Source organism: Triturus cristatus, chromosome 7 (genome assembly GCF_964204655.1).
Source record: "Triturus cristatus chromosome 7, aTriCri1.1, whole genome shotgun sequence".
Classification (NCBI taxonomy): Eukaryota; Metazoa; Chordata; class Amphibia; order Caudata; family Salamandridae; genus Triturus; species Triturus cristatus.
The window spans coordinates 1327776298-1327792543 of record NC_140590.1 but is presented as its reverse complement, the minus strand read 5'-3'; positions in this window follow the sequence as shown (position 1 = coordinate 1327792543).

Here is a 16246-nt window from a genome sequence, read left to right as displayed (position 1 = left end):
AAGTAAAACGCAAAATTAAATTAAAAATAATTAATAATTCCTAAAAATTATTATTTAGGTGCCGATTCCGATCCTGTAAAACCCGGGTACGAATGGTCGTACGGAGCGTTTTCTCCGTACGACTAGTACCCGGGAAATCCTCCTTACAAACCAGCAACTACGAATCGTACAGAAATACCATTTCCGTACGATTCGTACAAAAGTACGTGCAGCGAAAAAATATCCACAATTCCGATCCGGGACATCGCATACGTGACGTCCGGACGGAGTCAGGCAGCGTTTTACGGACCAGCAAGTACGATTCGTGCCTACGTCGCTCCGCACGGACCATTTTTTACGGCAGCCAAAAACTGCTGGGAAATTGAGGACGAAGCGAAGAACGAGCACCGGTACGCGACGGACAGCCATGGACCGCATCTTACGTGTCATCCCGGCCCTCCTAGCCTACGACCTGGTGCACAGAAACCCACGCAGACACCGCAGAAGGTCAGAACAACACCCAGGGGCAAAGGGGGGGGCAGGGGCAGGAAACATAACCCCCACCCAAGTTAAATTGTATATATGTCCTGTACATACATGACCTCCTGGCTCTGGTGACTTCGGAGGGGGGGTGTGTCCACCACTCCCTACATACCGTCACAACGGAAGTGGACGTGGACGCGTACCCGTCACCACGACAATGGTGGTATGGACCGTACCCACGCTGTGGGGCGTGGGTACGGCCCGTACCACCATTGGAGTGGTGATGGAGGTGTACGCGCCGTACCCAGGCCCTCAGAGCGTGGGTACAGCCCGTACCACCATTGGAGTGGTGATGGAGGTGTACGCGCCGTACCCACGCCTTCAGAGCGTGGGTATGGCCCGTACCACCATTGGAGTGGTGATGGAGTGGTAAGCGCCGTACCCAAGCCCTCAGAGCATGGGTACGGCCCGTACCACCATTGGAGTGGTGATGGAGGGGTACGTGCCGTACCCACGCCCTCAGAGCGTGGGTACGGCGCGTACACCTCCATCACCACTCCAATGGTGGTACGAGCCGTACCCACGCCCCCACAGCGTGGGTACGGTGCGTACACCTCCATCACCACTCCAATGGTGGTACGGGCCGTACCCATGCTTCGAGGGCGTGGGTACGGCACGTACACCTCCATCACCACTCCAATGGTGGTACGGGCCGTACCCATGCCCCCACAGTGTGGGTACAGCGCGTACACCTCCATCACCATTCCAATGGTGGTACGGGCCGTACCCATGCTCTGAGGGCGTGGGTACGTGCGTACACCTCCATCACCACTCCAATGGTGGTACGCGCTGTACCCACGCCCTCAGAGCGTGAGTACGGCCCGTACACCCTATGAATGCGGAGTTAGGGTCCGTCCCACCCGTACCCCCACGGCACCAGTACAGAATGGACACAATGCGTACACATGCCACGAATGTTGGCATAGGGCCTGGTGCAGCATATAAGCAGTATATTGGTGTGTGTGTATGCACAGGACAGCAGTGTACTGCACCAAGGGGGCGGGTGGGATGGTGGGTGGGTGGCTGCAGAGGACTCCCAGCAGTGGTCAGAGAAATGGGGGTGGGTGCCCAGGCCTCCCAGCAGTGCCCAGACATATTAGTGGTGGGTGCAGAGGCCTCCCAGCAGTGCCCAGACATATGAGGGTTGGGTGCAGAGGACTCCCAGCATTGGCCAGACATATGAGGGGTGGGTGCAGAGGCCTCCCAGTAGTGCCCAGACATATGAGGGGTGGGTGCAGAGGCCTCCCAGCAGTGCCCAGACATATGAGGGGTGGGTGCAGAGGCCTCCCATTAGTGCCCAGACATATGGGGTTGTAGAGGTGTGGGAGGAACAGCACTCAGACCAGGTCGTTTAACGTAAGGTTTTATTGTGGAAGTTACACGTCTAAATCTGCTAGGCAGTCTTTCCTCCTTCTTTGCTGGCTCCGTGGTTGCAGCGGTGATGTTGGTCCTCTTTCCAGCTACGGGGGCGTCCTCCGCTGGTACTCCGGGACTCCAGGACCCACAGGACGTATGTAAAGGAAGGGAAAAAGGGGCCGTTAGGACTCTAATGTGTGACGCTTGGAAACCCTAAAACCGGGGCCGGGGGTGAGGACACACCATCTCTTGTGTTTTCTATGTAGTGCTTGTGCATCGATCTCAGTGCAACGTGTGAGCAGTGAAGGGATAGGGGGAAAGGGGAACACGGCGTTCTAAAGACTCTTTCGCCACCCCATCCAGCCCTTGACCCGCTCCCGTACCTGGGGTAGCCACCCTCCTCCAGGAGAGTGGCCGGCGCTGCGTGGGTACGTTGGCCTCCTGGCTTTCCTCCGGGCTCAGTCGTGAAGTCCCCGTCTGGTAGCTCCGCTGGGCCGTCTTCTCCGCTCTCCGATCTCCTTCTCCGCTCCTCGTCTCCTGGAATCCACTCTTCGGTGATGTCACACGCCGTTGTCTGGTCTTCCGCCCCAATATCCAATCCTGTGTGTCCACGTGACGACGGGGGCGTGGCTTCCGCGAACAGGCAGTGCGTCTTAACCCCTTCGATGCTGCGCAGATTCCGCCGCTGTGCTGACGGAATCTTGCGCGGGCGTGGTCATGACGGAATGGTTCCGTCATGAGCACAGCTCAACCGTGGGTCATGACGGAACCATTCCGTCATGAGCACCGAAGGGGTTAAAGGGACCCGTCCCGTATTCTGTATCCGCTTCCGTAGTCTCGCACGTACCCCAATCGTCCTGCGGGTGGGTAAAAGAATAAGGTAGTGGGGGTGTAGGTAACCACCAGTCCTGGTTATCCCGTACCTCCTCTTGAGACGCTATGTCCCGTTTACAGAGGGGTGGGTGCATATCACTCCCAGCAGTGCCCAGACATCTGAGGGGTGGGTGCCAATCACTCCCAGCAGCGCCCAGACATATGAGGGGTGGGTGCAGAGGCCTCCCAGCAGTGCCCAGACATATGAGGGGTGGGTGCATATCACTCCCAGCAGTGCCCAGACATATGAGGGGTGGGTAAGGAGGCCTCCCAATGGTGCCCAGACATATGAGGGGTGGGTGCAGAGGCCTCCCAGCAGTGCCCAGAAATATGAGGGGTGGGTGCATATCACTCCCAGCAGTGCCCAGACATATGAGGGGTGGGTGGCAATCACTCCCAGCAGTGCCCAGACATATGAGGGGTGGGTGCAGAGGCCTCCCAGCAGTGCCCAGACATATGAGGGGTGGGTGCATATCACTCCCAGCAGTGCCCAGATATATGAGGGGTGGGTGGCAATCACTCCCAGCAGCGCCCAGACATATGAGGGGTGGGTGCAGAGGCCTCCCAGCAATGCCCAGACATATGAGGGGTGGGTGCATATCACTCCCAGCAGTGCCCAGGCATATGAGGGGTGGGTGCAGAGGCCTCCCAGTAGTGCCCAGACATATGAGGGGTGGGTGCAGAGGCCTGCCAGCAGTGCCCAGACATATGAGGGGTGGGTGCATATCACTCCCAGCAGTGCCCAGACATATGAGGGGTGGGTGCCAATCACTCCCAGCAGTGCCCAGACATATGAGGGGTGGGTGCAGAGGCCTCCCAGCAGTGCCCAGACATATGAGGGGTGGGTGCATATCTCTCCCAGCAGTGCCCAGACATATGAGGGGTGGGTGCCAATCACTCCCAGCAGTGCCCAGACATATGAGGGGTGGGTGCAGAGGCCTCCCAGCAGTGCCCAGGCATATGAGGGTGGGTGCATATCACTCCCAGCAGTGCCCAGGCATATGAGGGATGGGTGCATATCACTCCCAGACATACGAGGGGTGGGTGCATATCACTCCCAGCAGTGCCCAGACATATGAGGGGTGGGTGCATATCACTCCCAGCAGTGCCCAGACATATGAGGGGTGGGTGCAGAGGCCTCCCAGTAGTGCCCAGACATATGAGGGGTGGGTGCAGAGGCCTCCCAGCAGTGCCCAGACATATGAGGGGTGGGTGCATATCACTCCCAGCAGTGCCCAGACATATGAGGGGTGGGTGCCAATCACTCCCAGCAGTGCCCAGACATATGAGGGGTGGGTGCAGAGGCCTCCCAGCAGTGCCCAGCCATATGAGGGGTGGGTGCATATCACTCCCAGCAGTGCCCAGACATATGAGGGGTGGGTGCCAATCACTCCCAGCAGTGCCCAGACATATGAGGGGTGGGTGCAGAGGCCTCCCAGCAGTACCCAGACATATGATGGGTGGGTGCATATCACTCCCAGCAGTGCCCACACATATGAGGGGTAGGTGCAGAGGCCTCCCAGTAGTGCCCAGACATATGAGGGGTGGGTGCAGAGGACTCCCAGCAGTGGCCAGACATATGAGGGGTGGGTGCATCATCCTCAGATGACCACAACTCCATGGGTCCATGAACGCGTCCCCAATGTGCGACTATGTTGAGAGTGCCATATCAACCCATCACTGACAGCAGTGTCCCACTCCCATGAGGATGGATGTCATTCCCCCACTGCATGACACACCACATGTGGGTGCGATGACAAATGACACATGCATACCCACCCCTGGCGGATGCAGCACAATACACACACTGAGATCATGTCACAAGACTGTACAGTTATGTGAAACCCACTAAACTAAGAGAGCCAAAGGGAACACACACTGTCACGCACATTCCAGGACTGATAGGAATGTACAGGTGCTGGCACAGCCACCAAGTTGTTGTCTCCCATGGAAGGAATAGGGTGGACTTCCCACAGATACAATGCCCACAATTGTCAGTCAGGTGACCAAATACCCTGCAAAATAAGTACCATATGTGTGCTAGGCTGGGAGTACACACATGCATAGTGAAGAAAAGGGACCATTTCCCCATGGAGGCATGGTAACATACTCCATACACAAGTAGAGTGACTACCAAGGATGGCACAGACGATGCAGCCGGACACATTGCTGAGCAGGCATGGACATAGTTGAAGGGATCCATCAGCCACCAAGGGAATGTAGACACAGGTCAGCACAACAATGGTGCAACTCCCTGCAGGGAAGATGTCAGGTGCCACAGAGGAAGGAACACTCCTTGGGACAATGTCTCAAAACACAAAGAGCATACACGACCAAAGAATCATTGCAGAGACGGTGTGATGCCACGCAGATACCAGGGTCCACCCCATCAGCAGCAGACTACTACATTTCCCAGATACCCAACACATGATCACCACCCCAACTCATGGAGCATCAGCACCAACATCAATACCTGAAAAGCAATTGTGTGCAAAGTAATAACAAAATGCTTTATTCAGCATGAAAACAAAAAGTAGAAAAGGACACTATTTACAAAGGCCATAGGCAGGAGGGAGTAGGGTAGGTGTTGGGGGTGAAGGGACGGACGACTCCACCACAGGGGGTGGGGCAGCGCCAAAGGTGGAGGTCAGTATTGCGCTGCACACGTCCGCAAGCTCTTTCAGCGTCTCCCCTGCACCGGAAGGAACCACAGGCCCCAAGGAGGGGGGCGGGGGGGGTCAGAGGGATGGGTTGCAGTGCAACTGGGGGAGGTGGTGGACAGGGGGGGGACTCAACTCCCCTACCCATGGAGTGCCTTGCCCGTTTGCGGGCTGGTGAGCCAGTGGGGCTGAGGCCCAGCACAGCCAAGTAGCTCTCTTTGTCAAACTGTGTGGCAGGGGAGCCGAGGGGAGTGCCTTTGGAGGGACTTGGTAGTGAGGCATGCGGACTCAGACTGTGGCTGTGTGTCTGCCTGTGTGCCCTAGACCGAGGGGGTGTGCCTTCTTCACCCGAGTGTGCATGACAGGAGGTGTGCGCTTGCCCTTCCCTGTTGGTGTGCTGCCTGTGTCTGGTGTGGTGCCTGCCGGGGAAGGTGTGTGTGTGCTTGGGACAGGAATGAGAGTGTGAAGTGTGGATGGCGCAGGGGTAGGTGGGGGGACGAAGCGCTGCAGGAGACTCACTGCTGCCGTCAGTGATGAGTCCATGGACCTCAGCAACATCCGTTGGTCAGACATCGCTGATGACATGCCCTCCATGTACGACACCATCTGTGTCAGCAGTCTGGTGTGGCCATGGAGGACAGTCAGGATCGATGTCTGCCCAACCTGCAACTGCCGCTGAATGTCCACAGACTCAGCAGTGAGGGCAGCAGGGGAGACAGGGGCAGGGGGTGCGGTGCCTGGCACAAAGGAGACACGTTGTTGCCCTACACGGACAGAAGGGACCCGAGCAACTGGGAGGGCGGTGATGGGAATGGAGGGGGCGGTGACAGTTGTAGTGCTGCTGCCAGCTGTTGGAGCAGCCTCCGCACCCTGAGGGAGTTCAGCCTCGGACTCGTCTGCGTCGTAGTCGGTGGTGGTACTACCCAGGTCCTCCGCCGCACTCCCCTTGCCCTCCGTGCCACTTGATGCTGCCGACTCGCCAGGAGTGGTGGCACTGGTGCTGGATCCCTCCTCCACGTCCGTGCAGGTGTCTCCCTCGATGTCCCCCGATGATGCTGTGGGCAAGGTGAAGAGACAGGAAAGAATCAGTCACCTGTGTACATCTGACACATGAGTCCAAACTAAATAGGTCACAGTGCATATCATGAAAAGCATCATGAGGAACATCTAGAATACCCAGCACATATGTAAGCCCTGCACTCCCCAGTTGGTTCACCCAACATGCCCCCTGAAATAATGAAAATCAGGACACCACAGCAAATAACTGGATATCCAATTATACAGAGAAGCTAGTGTCTGTGAACAGTGGAGCACAGGCAGACCATGACGGCATGCCACCTCCTGGTCACTGTGAATGAAATAGTATTGGTGCACCCAATTGCAAATAACAGACGCCAATGCTGAAGGGGTCCCCACACTCATAGACCTGTGAGTACTGTAGAAAAGCACAAGTAATACTATCTGATCCATTGGGAAGCACAAAACTTTACACAATTGACATATTTGGAATGTGTGAATGTCCCACCTGTGGAACAGAACACACATGTGCATGAATATCAGAAGTCACACAAGGAGGTGCACACAAAACTACATTTACACAGTCATTGTATGAGCTGGCCGCCTAATGTCAAGAAGCCAATGTTAAGAAGAAATGTGGTATCAGGAAGTACATATACATGGCACCACGGTGGTCGGGATGACTTGACACCGGTAAGTTGGCATCAGCAACAACCAAGTACTAACCCAAATGCTAACACACTGTGGGAACATGGATATGTATAATTCCCCAAAAAATTTTGGACAGAAATGTGCCCATGTTCTAATTGTGCCAGCGTGTTCCACAAAAGTGTAAAAGTGGTACTTGTGCACTCCCTTGGGAGACATCTGCCATGCAGGCACATCAATGTCCTTCACAAAAATCAAAGTGAAGCAAATAAACTATTGGGACATGTTGACAAGTGTAGTGAGTGCCAGGGCACATGACTTCTTGAATAACAACTTAAAACATGCCACCTGTCACATGGCCATCCGTACCATGATGACACAATTGGCAACACATCTGACACACTACCTGTCATGTGGAGTGGCACACATGTCCAGACACAGGACAATGCATTAGCAAATGGCCCTGATATTGTGTTGGAATAAGGAGCACCTGCACTGAGGAGACACCCTGATGTGAATGAAGAATGTCCACACAGATGTTAGCACACGCAGACCAAACCACATAGCATCTGGAGCACACACCCGTGCCAATAATGGATGAGCAGGAAACATGTTTTTTAACCTGTGACACATGCTGCAAAGCACAAACATGACACCCTGCACAACATGCCTGGGTCACTGCACGTTGAGTGCTAGTCCAGACAATCATCACACACTGGTCAGACCTGGCAAGGAGACATAAGGTTTGGACATGCAGTCCTTGCCCACAAAAACACCCCATACCTGAGACAATGGGATTGAGACAGTTCAGGAAGTGACACCTCTCAATCTGGGTTTAATAAAAAGTGCATCAGGAAATCCTAAATGTACTCCACATCACCTCGTGAGGCTGCCAACACATATTTGTGACAAAAAACCTCAACAGATTGTTGTACATAGACACACAGGCACTGGCCAGTGTGAGTATGCAGAAGCAAAATGGGGTCAGCCTGTACAATGGGCACATGTAGCACACTTTAGATAAATACAAATGAGGCCAGGCAACAATGCCACAGAGGGAAAACTATGCTGAACACATTGAGAATGGGCACAGTGTTGGATGACACACATTATACCGAGGCAAGGGTGTCTTAGGGTACTGTAGTGGGCACACTGCTCCATGGTCCTGGAATTATCTGACTGTAACATGAGCTGCCGTCCCGGCACTATGCATATCTCCCACTCATGCACATCATGTCTGAGGCCACAACATCGGTCATGCATGCTGCAAGTCTGTTCATTTGAACACTCACACTCCCATGTTGAGACTCAGCATCAGTGCCAACTGATATGGACCCCCGAATGACTGAACAGGACAGGGCACAGGCAAGGTAACAACACATGTCTCCGACCCCACCCCCACATGATGCAGATAGCAATGTGCACTTGGATTAACTGCCAGCCTAGATGACCATGTGCAACAGTGATTACACTCAGACCAGGGAACACATGTCAAGGAGGGGAAAGGAAGAAGAACAGCAACGGATGACTTTGGGGAACAGAAAATGCAATGCACATATTAACCCTGGCAGTGTATCCATGCGACTGAGCACTTCCCAAAGCTGGTGACACACAACAAACACACATGTACGTACCCCCTTGCTGCTGCTGCTTCGCCTGTAACCGCCTATCCATGTCAGGGAAGACCACCGCCAGGACACGCTTCATTTGGTGGGTCAGGCGCCGGCGCCCGCGGTTCTTGCCTTCAGGTGAGTCCCTCAGCAGGACCCGGGGGATCCTCCTGGTCCAGCACCGGATGTCCAGCGTTTCCTCACCTGAGCCAGGCGCCGACTGCGACCCTCCACGGAGATCACGGCCCTGACGGCCCGCTTCCATATCTTCCCCTTCTCGTAGGTTACCTGTGAGGATGCCAAAGTGAGAACAGATCACTACACCTGCTCCATGTCACAGAGACACACATTAGAACATCTTTGATTTGTTGAACAGGGCATAGTATGCTGCAAAATAATAGCACCTTTGTCATAGGGACATTGGCCTCTGTGTAAGGCCCAATGCACTACATGGCATTGGAAGTACACAGGTGGCATGAGGGGTGCGACACACTCCCTGATCATGGCACACACTGTACATCACAAGCAACACAAAGCTGATGGCCAGCACCTCCAAGCAGTCACATGCCCCAGGCCACTGACCCAACATAAGCAGACTACACAGACACACATAGGCACAGATCATTCACCTGCCAGTGGCAACAGCCGATACAAACCTCACTCTGCACATGTGCCACTTGCCTGGGGGGGTGTCACAGGCATGGGGCTAGCCCAGCAAGTCAGACACACAGCACGGATCACTTCTCACATCAGATGGGTAGAGCTGTTGCCTCCTCCATGCAGCGTGGTGCAACACCCTCTATCAAACCAAGTTTTTAGAGGGCGAGGACTGGCCGATGATGAAGCATGACACCAGGTGGTGTGTGAGGCCAGTCCGTAACTTTTAGTGAGATGTCCACACTCACATTCACATAACACCACTCAACATTGTTTAGGTCATTCTAATAGGAGTGGCCCTATTTGTGTATACTAAGTTGTGTTGGAGGCAGGCCATCTCTTATTACCCTAACAAGCCTCTAGTTCCCTTCCCCAGCGAACCTGGGGGTAGTGTGCATTGACAGACTCTGTATGTAGCATATGTGTATTAGCTGTTGAACATGTGCTCAGTTCATTGACATTGGTGTAATGTACTCGATCTTGGTTATTCTTTCCAAATTTCTGCAGGGCACTGCCTCTCCCCCGACCAATGCCAGACTTGGCTGCCATGAGGGAACGTGACTGCATACGCCGCTACAGATTCCCCCAACAGTTAATTGAGGACCTGACAAACAGGCTGGCACCACACCTCGAACCGCGACACAGTTATCCGACTGCGCTGACCCCCAAGATGAAGGTGATATCAGCCCTACATTTCTTTGCCACGGTACGTTTCAATTCACCATAGCTGATGTGGGTGGCATGTCCCAGACCATGTTCAGCCGTGTCCTGCATGATGTTTTAGAAGCCATGTTGGAGCACCTGGATGAATTCATCCATTTTCCAACTCGTGAGCAGTTGACAGGTATCAAGGGTGAGTTCTATGCCCTGGGAGGGATGCCCCATGTAATTGGGTCCATTGATGGGACACATGTGGCTTTGGTAGCACCACAGGCACAGGAGGTAGCCTATAGAAACAAAAAACATTATCACTCCATTAATGCCCTTGTGGTGTGTCTTGCTAACATGCTGATTTCCCATGTCTGTGCACGTTATCCAGGGTCAGCACACGATGCCTACATCATGAGGCGTAGCAGGGTGCCAGAAATGATGCTGCAGCTGCACAACGAACGAGCATGTCTTGTTGGTGGGTAGACTCTGTTTGTCCAGTATTCAGCGGTATCTTAGTATGTGACGGCATCTCCTGACCCACTTCTTTCCATGATGTTTCCATGTAAGGGACTCTGGCTATCCCAACATGCCATGGCTGGTAATGCCTCTCCGCAACCCGAGAACAGCTACAGATCACCGTTACAACAACGCCCATGGGCAGACCAGGCGAGTGATTGAGAGGACGTTTGGCCTCCTGAAGAGCCGATTCCGTTGCCTCCACAAGACCGGTGGGTCCCTCCCATATGCACCGGTGAAGGTCTGCAAAATCTTCCTCATGTGCTGCATGCTGCACAACATGGCAGTGGAGAAAGCTGTGCCACTCATCCTGGATCCCGATGAGCAGGAACATCCACCCTGGAGGATGACGGCCTTGGTCACGAGGCAAGTGAGGAGGAGGAGGAGGACATCCGGAGTCAGCTCATACGCAACTTCTTCTCATAATGGTGAGTCCCTGGGTCTGAGTGTGCACGCTTGGAGCCTTGTGTGGCATGTGTTGCAATGTGTGTGTCCAGCTGACTGTATGCTAAGTGACTTTGAGGTGTGTGCTGATGTGTCACTCGAGTGCTGATGTCATTCCACACATTTTAGCTGACACACTCAATTGACAACTAGCATGGTGTCAACCTTATTCATGTAGAGTACATGACCATGCATAAGGATGACTATGTTTTTCCTGACTTCTTGTGTGTCTCTCATCCCCAGGTAGTTGCGCATGCTGTCTGCTCGTGGCATCGTTGTGCTCCTGCTATTCCTCATGAGTAATGCAACGTGTGCTGAATCAGCGTTACATGCACGGACATGGTGAAAAGTCTCCTTTGGGTAAGGATTGCAGCAAGGCATTTTGGGTGTGGTAGTTGTTTGTAATGTGTGGGCACTGCTCCTGTGCAGGTTTTGTTACTATGCATACATGTCGGCTCACCATGGGGCACATGACATGTAGCATGACTCACATGAATTGATAGTCACACTTTGTGACAGTCATCTGTTATGGGATTGTGGTTTTTGATGAAGGCATCAATGTGTGTACAACTTCCCTCGGAAACATACGGGAGGCTACGGGTGGACATATTGCGGGACATCCCCATAAGAGGCTCAATGGGGAATTGCAGCCTCTCCGTGTGCAGCAGGGGATGTTTGGCTCACCCCCTTCACTTGTGTGCCACTCTCATGGATTTACAGCATCTGTGGTGCAAAGGGGGTGTCCAGTGTAGGTCCCACATGTTAATCCAAATGACCTGTGAGTCTGTTAATATTGATGCATTTCCATAGGTGTGAGCCTAAGTAATAAAGGTGTTCCTCAGCCTCCAAGGTGACTCATCTCTGTCAATGCAGGTCTCTTGCCACTGTGCATGCGCCATCTCTGGCATGGTTGTCAAGGATTGTGCATATGAGTTTATGTGTAGATTAGCAACCTGCATGCTCTTCTACATGTATTTGATTCTCTATTGTGCATGAAGTCCATGGCTGTGTATGTGTTTTGGTATGTTGGTCCCCACAACGGGCCTTCAACACCTTCTGGGGTGTGTTTCCTGTGCGCAGCTTGGCCTTCAGTTTCATGATCCGGTGTCAGTCATCTTTGGGGATTGTGCATCCTTTGTCTCTGGGTGTGCCATTGAAAACCGGTCACTCCTTCCTTGACATACACCTGTTGCAGTAGTCCTTTCTGACATCCTAGTCTTTGTGTGGAAATTGTGGCTTAGTTCCCAGGACATGCCGCCTGCTGTTGCAGCCACTGCAGCAAGGGCACACGAAGTTTCCTGATTTGGCAACACACACACATCAAAGATGCTCCTCCCTTCCTCCATCAACCCATTAATTTGGCTGTCATCAGCTTGTCTGTGCCACAGTTGCGGCCACAGGCTGGGCCGTCTGCACATGCAACGTGCACATTGCACGAGCCTCATGTCCTTGCATGACCCACATCACACTACAGTCTGATGTTGCAGCCACCCTCCAAGCAATGTCCATCCACACATCTGCCGCCAGCTCTCAAGGCATACACTAAGCGCACACACAACACCTTTGCATGATGAGTGTGCAACTCCGACTGCCTACACAGCGCTGCCACGCCTTCCAGGCCCTGTCACACCCACCTGGTTATGTCCCTCCTACTCCCCACCGGCTCTGTACCCCGGCAAGGCCATGGGAGTGGGACTCAAGGCTTCTGCATGTAGTATGCTGTCGTTGTGAGGCACATGGCACAGGTATCATCTCTCAGCGTGTCAATCTACAATGTGTCCAGGACCCCCCTCTCCACCATCAAATGCGCACACAACCTCATCATCAACTCGTATGCCATTGACAGCCAGGTGCTCCTCACCCTCACCAAGGACGCAGACATTGCCAGTTCCAATATTCTAGATTGCATGAGATCCATTGATGAATGGCAGAGCAGCAGCCACCTGAGGCTGGACTTGTACAGGACTGAGGTCAACATCTGAGGATTGTCCCCTTACAGCTGGGTCAACTGCTTGTGTCCCACCCGCAGAAGCCCCGCACAAGCACCCAGTGTCCATGCACACAAAATGGTGTGCATCATGGATTGCGTGCTCACATTGGCCAGGGTAATCACCAGCATCTGTGCCTCAGACTGCAACACCCTCTGCATTATGCACATGATCTCCAGATAGATCCACTCCAAGGAAAGACGGACCATCCCCCAGGACCACGACAACATCCGTGTCAAATACTGCCCTGCCCTCTACGGGGCAGCCACATCCAAACTCCCAGGACACTTGTCCACATCCAGGCTGCATCTGCACACCTCAGCTGCAAAATCCCACGCCCCAGCCCCATCACCGTCCAGCAGAGATAGCTGCAATGGATCACTGTGTGCTGCAGGATGACCTTTAGACTCCCCACCCACACTCAGGAGGCAGGCCACAACCCCGACCCAACACCAACCTTGTACCACTGTCATCCGAGAACCCGTAGTGCCATCTCCGTGCATCCAACCTTGACCTGGCCACCATTCTTCAGATCCACCGTACTCCAGCATGCAGGACATAGTTCTCCCACCTGGGAACACATACCTGGGACTCCCTCCCCGGGAACCTCCTAATGAGGCATGACCTCTACGCCTTAATGATACTCTTCCAAATATATCTGTCCGCACAGTATTGCAAGCAACCCCTCAGCAGCGTGAGGCCATCACAGGTGAGTATTGTGCTCCATGTCTGCATTGACTGATAAATTGTGACCCATGTGTGTCCTGTACCAGACTCAGATCCCAGGGTATGGATGGCTGGAGTTAGTTCAACACTCAGGCATAGTTTGACATTTACACACACATATGTCGTGGACTAATGCAAAAAGACAGCAACATCTCATGAAAAAATAAAGATTTTTATTTAGGGTGGGGTACGTGTTCTGGTAGATAAACTATGGTGCTCTACCGGGTGCATAGAATCCAAAGTTCACAGGGGGAGATGGGATCCTTTGCTTTGGAAGTCATCAGAGTCCAGACCACAGTGTTGGTCATCATTGGTCAGACTGTGACCAGCAAGTGCATGTGGCAGAGAATGTCATTGGATGAGGTGCTGCTGTTGCGCCAGAGGGCCAGGTGCCATGCCAGGTGACCTGGGAGATGTGGATGGTCCGCTGACTCTCACGGTCTTTTCCGTGGACGACCCACCTTCCTGGGGGGACCCTCAGATGCAGGCCTTGACGATGTCTGTGATGCTCCGTCGGACGAATCCTCCTCCTCCTCCCTCCCTGTGGCTGGTGGTGGTCTTCGCCTGGTGGCACAGGGAGGGTTGCCCATGTTGTCAGCTATCCGACGGAGTGAACGGCTCATGTCCGTTTGCACCGCCAGGAGCTCAGCCAGTCTTGCCTCCATCCGTCCTTGGTGTTGTTGTTGACTGGCATGTTGCTCGACCTGCAGGTTCTTCATCTCGTCGAGGGTCCCCTTCATCTCTGTGAGGCTCGACACTACCTGGCTGATGCCCCTGGTGTAACGCCGGTATGTGTCCAGGATGTGGCGTATGTGTGACATACCGGTTCCCTCAGCAGCCTGGTCAGGTTCTCGCCTCTGCCTGCCTCCACTCCCACCACACCTGCCCACACGAGCCTGGCCTGCCGTTGTGGAAACATCGGGTCTACGGGACTCCTGAGGGATGGCATTAGCGGGGTTGTCTGCCTCCTCCTGGGTGCCCGGAGAACCTTGTCCCTCCTGGTCAGACTGGCTGTGTTGTTCAGTGAGAGCAGGGCTCCTGTGTGTCTCCTGGGATGTGGCAGGAATGGGGGTGGGGGTTGGCACAGATGTACCTGACGCAGGTGCTGCAGGGGCTTGGGCACCAGAGGGGCCAGGTTGGTCGGGGTCATCCACGGAGTGGTGAGAGTCGTCGCTGCCGGTGGGATCATCTTCGCGCTGAGCCTGGGACTGTGATTGTTCCCCCCCATTGTTGGGGGGAGGTCGATGACGTTGCCCTGTGTGTGACAGAGAGACAATGTTAATGCTGTTTCATGCCACATCCATGTTTCATGCATATTCAAGTTGTCACAGATCCTCCAGGTAGTTGGATGTGCCTAGCAGTCCTCTCAATGTACACTTGGGGATGGGTATGTTGCGGGGGACAGATTGGTATGTTCTCCTGAGTGTTTGACCAGTAGAATTTTGGCTCGGATGCTTATTTGGCGATGGATTGGTCTTGTTGTGTCACATGTCCATTGTGAGAGTGGGTAAATCCGTTGGCTGCCCCGGGGGTGTGTGCTTGTGTGAGGGGGGGTGTGTGATTTGTCATTGGGTCTCCCAGGTGATGTGTCCGTCCCCTCATGGTGCATGCTGGCATGACAGTGAGTTTGAGTGCCTGTGCTAGATATCTGAGCTTGTGTAGTTGGTGTTTGAGTGTACAGTGGTCACAGGAAGGCCTTGTGCTGCATACAGCAGAACCAAGTGTCAGCTACCTTGTCAGTACTTTGCCAGTCCCTGTGCATTGGGCATGGTGCATGGAGTTGCACAATGTGTTGTGTGAGCCCCACCCTCCCAGCATCCCGGACATCCAGTCTTGGGTTTGTGGTTGGTGTGGCTGGGACATGGCATTGCCTTTATTTGTGAATGGAGCATGGAGACGTTAGTGGCATGAGCGTGGTTTTTGAGTGTGGTTGTGTGCGGTGAGGGCTTGGGGGAAGTTGCGTGCATTTTGTGTATTTGTGGTGTGGATGGCATTCCCCCCATGTTACGTGAGTTGTTTGTGTACTCACCAGGCTCTGCAACTCCTTCGATTCCGTGTACTCCCACCGGCGGAAGCATGGCCATCACCTTCTCCTCCCAGGGATGGTAATGTACGGGTCTGCGGGGCAGCCCGCCTCCAGTGATGTTACTCTGGGCGTATTCCTCGTTCATTTTCCTCTTGACTGCCCTGCGCAGATCGTACCACCTGGCTTGGCATTCATGCCTGGTCCTTCGGATGGGTGCAACAGCATTCACCTTATCGACAATCCTCTGCCACAGGCTTGTTTTGTGGGCTATGCTGGTCTGTCTGACCAATGTTCCAAACAGCTGTGGCTCAACTCTGATGACTTCGTTGACGAGGAGGTCCAGCTCCGCCCTTGTGAACTTTGGATTCTTGTCTGTGGGCATGGTGTGGGGTGTGGGTGTGGAGGGTTGTGGGTGTGTGGGTGTGAATGTGACGGTGTGTGTGTGTGAATGTGAAGAGGGGGTGTTTGGGAATGAGGTTGTGTCAAGGTGTGTAAGTTAAGGTGTAGTTAAGGTGTAAGTAAGGTGCAGTTGTTTGTCTGTGGGGTCTGTCA